Raw genomic sequence first — 5,743 nt, 5'->3', positions numbered from 1 at the left:
GAACAACCAGACCCTAGTCTAGTTGAAAGTCCTTGAAATGGTTTAGGACCAGGCTCAACGGGGTGCTTTGTGCCTGTTCTATCCTAGGAATCGAAGAAAAATTTGTATGAGAGGACAAAAAGCACCAACAATATACAGAGACAGAGACAGGAGAACGTTCCTGGGAAAACAAAACCAAAATGAAAGACTGTCTCAGATTGCCTTCCTCCCTGTGCATGGACATGAGTGGCCTGGGCTTGCCTGGACTTGCCCAGTTCTTAGGCCTAGTCTCCTGAACTGCCAATTTGAAGCCTGTCATGGAGTTAGCCTGGCCTCCTCAATAACAGTTTTAGCTTTTGGGTTGATGAAATGTAGTAGCTTATTAATAGATTCCAACGTGGTCTTAATCTATTGGTCACAGGATGCTAGTTCTAACTCAGAGATTGACAGGGAATGGCTATTCAGCTAGCTAAAGAGCTAGCTACCTCTCCATATTACTGCATATTACTGTAGTTCCTTTTTTTTTTCAAGTTACAAAGCTGGGATGGCTTTATTTTCAGTCCAACATTGATAAAACAAAGCCAAAAGCAACCAGTCATAAAAAAAAAGAGGAATGCCCATGGACACTCACCCTGAAGTAGGATCAGCATCAACTAAATGGCAATTGCGAGCATCACTACCACAGACCAGCCCAGGTAGCCATGTCACAACCAAGCTGAAGCCAGGAGGTTGCAGTAACTATGCTTTAGTTCTTCCCCTCTAAACCAAAAGACTTCAAAACGTGTGCACAAAAGGAACAAACCAAGAAAAGTCAAAGCTGCCACCTAGACACTGTGAGAGGGACCATCTCTTGAGTGACATGAAAATGACTTTGCAGTGAGTAATGCTACCTGGACTGCGTTATTTCTAAGGAAGCAGCAGTTCTTAGTGTTCGTACCCCAGACCTGGATTACTTCTCCTTTGTGAGTTGTTGATTTACTTCCTGAAGCAATTGTTGTAACTCTGTTACGGTCTGATGGGACTTACAGCCATGTTCTGCTTCTCAGGAGTCTCCATTTCTGGGGAAAGATCACTATTCTCAATGACAACAGTGTCTCTCCAGCAGCTTTTAGTGAAATTTTTGAGTGGATAAAGTTCAGTGACTGTTGAGCCTTATGCAAATCACCAGCTACTTTCTTTCTCTCTGTTTGCTCATTTTGAAGTTCTGAATGTGTTTCCTTTAATTGTGTCTTGAGCTCTCGGACTTCCACCACGTAACTCGATCGCTCTATCTTGGCCTTCTCTAGCTCCATTTCCAAATGCTCTCTTTTTCTTCTCAGCTGCTTAATAGTCCTTCGAGATTCTTCAGCTTGAATTTTCCATTTACTTTCTTCTTGCTCCACACTTCGCTGAAGCTCTTGCAAAATCCCTTCTGTTTCTGCAAGGACCGATTTGTATTTTCCACATTCCAGCTGTAGCAGCAGGTGCATTTCATTAGCTTCTTTTAATCTGTGCTCCAAATCCTTGACCACCTCTGCATCCGAAGTTTCAGCTATGCATGCTTTTGCCTTCTTTTCAAAGCCATGTAACCATTCACTGTAATTCAAATTAGAAGGGACAGACACCTTTGGAAATAACCTCTTGAGAAGGTCTTAGGATGCTAACCCAATTGTTTTTCTTCCTCTGATGTTCAACAGCATTATTCAAAGACTAACTCATTGCAGAGATCAGTTATTTCTTTCTCTTTTTCTGAAATTACTGTTTGTAATTCTTCCTGAGAGGGAAAAGATGCCTGTTGATGTTTCTGATGATTGAGTTGGGACTTAAATAATTTATTTTCATCTTACACCTCCTTTAACAGCTCTGATTTCTTAGAAAGATCTCTGTGTCCTTTAATTTAGCTTCTATTCTCTTAATTTCATTGTCGTTTTCTCTCAACACTTTCAAGTTCTTCAAATGATGCTGTCGAACACACCTGTGTGCACTTCCCTCTCTGTCAGGTCTCTGACCGTGTCTTCTAAAGCGGGAGCATGCTGTTCACCTGCTCCTCCTTGCCTCTTAATAAGTTCTGCAGCTCCTGGACTTGAGGAGTGACAGACAGCTGGCGAGCCTTTTCAAGCTGGGCATTTCCTATTTCTTCTTTTAGAACCTCTATTTCCTGATTCAAAGCTTGAACAGTTTTCTCCTTATTAGCAACTTTGAGAAGTTCAACTTCTAGAAGCTCTTCCACAGACTTGTCCATCTGTCCATCTTTCTCATGGGTCTTCAATTAGATCTTAAGATCTTCAATCTTAAGATCTTGAATTAGAGACACAAAAGAAACCTGATCGCTCTGCTCAGCCTTCAACTCTTGAACTTCTCTCGTCAGGGTGGAGTTCTTGGTTCTTTTTTTTTTTTTTTTTTAAGATTTATTTATTATGTATACATCATTCTGCCTGCATGTATCCTGCAGGCCAGAAGAGGGCACCAGATCTCATAGATGGTTGTGAGCCACTATGTGGTTCTGGGAATTGAACTCAGGACTTCTGGAAGAGCAGACAGTGCTCTCAACCTCTGAGCCATCTCTCCAGCCCCGAGTTCTCTGTTCTTATGGCTTTCAGCTCCTCCTCTCTGGCGGCCACCTGAATAAGTCCAGTTTCCAGTAATTCTTCCACAGCCCTTAACTACTCATCTTTTTCGTGAGTGCATGTTTCTGTTTGTTCCACATCTTCATTAGGCTGTTGAGAAACAGTGGCCTGCAGCTTCTACACTTCCGATTGTAATGCTATATTCTGGTCATTCAGAATCTTACATTCTTCCATTTTGCTGCAACCTCGTGCTGCAGCTGCTCTTCGAGCGGTCTTATTTTATCATCCTTTATATGAACACTCTTCTGCATCTTCCACAGCAGCCTGCTCATTAGCCAGGGCCTGCAGTTTCTGCACTTCAGCTTTTAATAAGAAATTCATATTCTGCACATCCTTAAGCTCCTCCTCCTTGCTTGCTAAGAGATCCTGTTCACTTGCTAATGAATCTTCAGTCTGCTTTAGCTGTTTGTCCTTTTCTGCAATCACCTAATGTAACTCTTCTGCTAGAACTGAAGTGGAGTTCTGAGCTGCTATCGGGGAATGGACTTGTTGAATCTGAGTTTTCCAAGCCACATTTTGTTCCGAAATGTCCTGCACTTGGATTTGCAGAGTCCGTTCTTTGCTCACCCTCTTTCACCGACTCCGTTAACTGCATTAGTCTTTGCTCCAACCGCTGTTTGGGTATCAAGGTGGCTGTGAGCTTCCTATGTAGATTTTGGACTTCATTTTCTTTGACCACAAGTTTACTTTGTAAGTCTTGCCATGCAGCCTCATGCTCTGGCATCCTCTTCCTAATGTAACTTTGAACTTCTTCCCACCGCCTCTCAGCTTCTTGTAGTTGAACCTTCGATTGGGTAGCAGCTTGTTCCGCACCCTTCTTCTGGACTCCCTCTTTGCTGCAGCTTTCCCGTCTTCTGGTTCAGCTCACTCACCAGCCTCCCACAATCTTGGTGCCGTTTATTTAGCTCTATGGACTGCTTGCCTTCCAGCTGAATCTCTCAGGATACCATTTTCCTGCTTCAAATGAGCTATCTCTGCTTCCATTTGCTCCCCAGCTTGCTGGAACTTCATCTGCATCTGCTGAGTCTCTTGGTAACTGACATGCGTTTCGTTCTGAAATAGATTGTGTTCCTTTTTTAGTGTTCCAATCCGGTCTTTCACCCCTGCTATAACAACACTGCTTCTTTCTTTCTCTGTCCTCATTTCCCGAGTCAGCTGCTTACAGCGCTCCTTTATGGCAGCGGCATCTCTCTTCACGGCTGTGAGCATCCTCTCCTTCTCCCTTCACGGCTGTGAGCATCCTCTTCTCCTGCAGCTGAAGCAGAAGACTGGCATCGGCATCTCCCTTCATGGCTGTGGGCATCCTCTCCTTCTCCTGCAGCTGATGCAGAAGTCTGGCATCGGCATCTCCCTTCACGGCTGTGAGCATCCTCTCCTTCTCCCTTCACGGCTGTGAGCATCCTCTCCTTCTCCTGCAGCTGATGCAGAAGACCACTCAGTTCTCCTTTATTCAACTTCTTTAAAGCATCTTTTATCACACCAGACTTTTCCTTCAGCAGGTCTACAACACAAAGAGCCCCACCTTCAGAAAACATCATCGTCTTCAAGGACAGAAGGAAATCTTTAAATTTCACTTCAGTATATTTTTTTGTCAGTTTCAATCTTCAGCATTCTGTTTCAGATTTCTGGATTCCTTCTACATTATCATATCAATAATTTCTCTCTTATCCATCACGAGGTTTGACTTAGCATTACCCATAAAGGAATGTAAGTAGTTGTATAAATAACGGCCTCTGTCTTTTGCTTCTTTAAAAAGCCTTTCTTCTTTCCTAGTCCACCTTCTTGTCTAGTGTCTTGATTTTTTGAAGGTGCCATCAGCATTTCCACCTTTCATCTTGCTCGTCGCTTGCTTCCATTTTTAGACTTCTTCTGCCCTGCTTTCTTCTTCAAGGCACCTGCTTGGGGGATGGGGGCAGCTATTTTGTAATTAGGACGAGTTCTACTTATTTGCCTGAAATCTTGATGCATTGCTTTCTTTGATGATCTGCTCTTCAAGTGAAGGTTTTTGTTTCTTCTTCTTTCTTTCTCTGACACTACTGAAAGTTTCTGCCACATTCAATAGAGCAGGTACAAACTGTTCGTCCTCCACAGGTGACACATAGGATAATTTAAAGTCCCAAGGTACACACTCAGAATCAGATTCATGAAGGGTCCCATTCTGCATTTCTTTCTTTTTTTTTTTAAATAAGTAATTCTTTATTTTTTGTATATAATGTACTATTTTATTAAAGTTATGATGATGCTTTTTCTTTTTTATTTATTAGATATTAATAGATATTAAGGAAAAGTAATTGTTGCTTCCTGTTATTTTTGTTGTTAGAGTTGGAATTCCATTCATGTGGCTATCTTCTTTTACTTTTGTTGGAAGATTACCTTCTTGCTTTTTCTAGGGTGTAGTTTTGCTTCTTATGTTGATGTTTTCCATTTATTATCCTTTGTAGGGCTGGATTTGTGGAAAGATATTGTGTAAATCTTGTTTTGTCATGGAATATCTGTTTTCTCCATCTATGGTAATTGAGAGTTTTGCTGGGTATAGCAGCCTGGGCTGGCATTTGTGTTCTTGTAGGGTCTGTATGACATCTGCCCAGGATCTTCTAGCTTTCATAGTCTCTGGTGAGAAGTCTGTCGTAATTCTGATAGGCCTGCCTTTATATGTTACTTGCCTTTTTTCCTTACTGCTTTTAAAATTCTTTCTTTGTTTAGTGCATTTACTATTTTGATTATTATGTGAAGGGAGGAATTTCTTTTCTGGTCCAGTCTATTTGGAGTTCTGTAGGCTTCTTGTATGTTCATGGGCATCTCTTTCTTTAGGTTAGGGAAGTTTTCTCCTATAATTTTGTTGAAGATATTTACTGGTCCTTCAAGTTGGAGGTCTTCACTCTCTTCTATACCTTTTATCCTTAGGTTTGGTCTTTTCATTGTGTCCTGGATTTCCTGGATGTTTTGGGTTAGGAACTTTTTGCATTTTGTGTTTTCTTTAACTGTTGTGTCAATGTTTTCTATGGTATCTTCCACACCTGAGATTCTCTCTTCTATCTCTTATATTCTGTTGGTGATGCTTGCATCTATGATTACTGTCTTCTTTCCTAAGATTTCTATCTCCAGAGTTGTCTCTCTTTGTGATTTCTTAACTGCTTCTACTTCCATTTTTAGGTCCT

General features: G+C 41.5%; 1 pseudogene; it reads right to left on the bottom strand.

The window, feature by feature from the left end:
* Positions 1 to 928: 928 nt before the first annotated feature.
* The window catches only part of LOC116087792, a 5,866-nt pseudogene continuing 1,051 nt past the window's right edge, over positions 929 to 5,743 (bottom strand).

The sequence above is a fragment of the Mastomys coucha genome, unplaced genomic scaffold (genome assembly GCF_008632895.1).
Source record: "Mastomys coucha isolate ucsf_1 unplaced genomic scaffold, UCSF_Mcou_1 pScaffold13, whole genome shotgun sequence".
NCBI classification, from domain to species: domain Eukaryota; kingdom Metazoa; phylum Chordata; class Mammalia; order Rodentia; family Muridae; genus Mastomys; species Mastomys coucha.
Note: the sequence above shows the minus strand (reverse complement) of the source record. Positions and strands in the feature narration are given on the sequence as shown.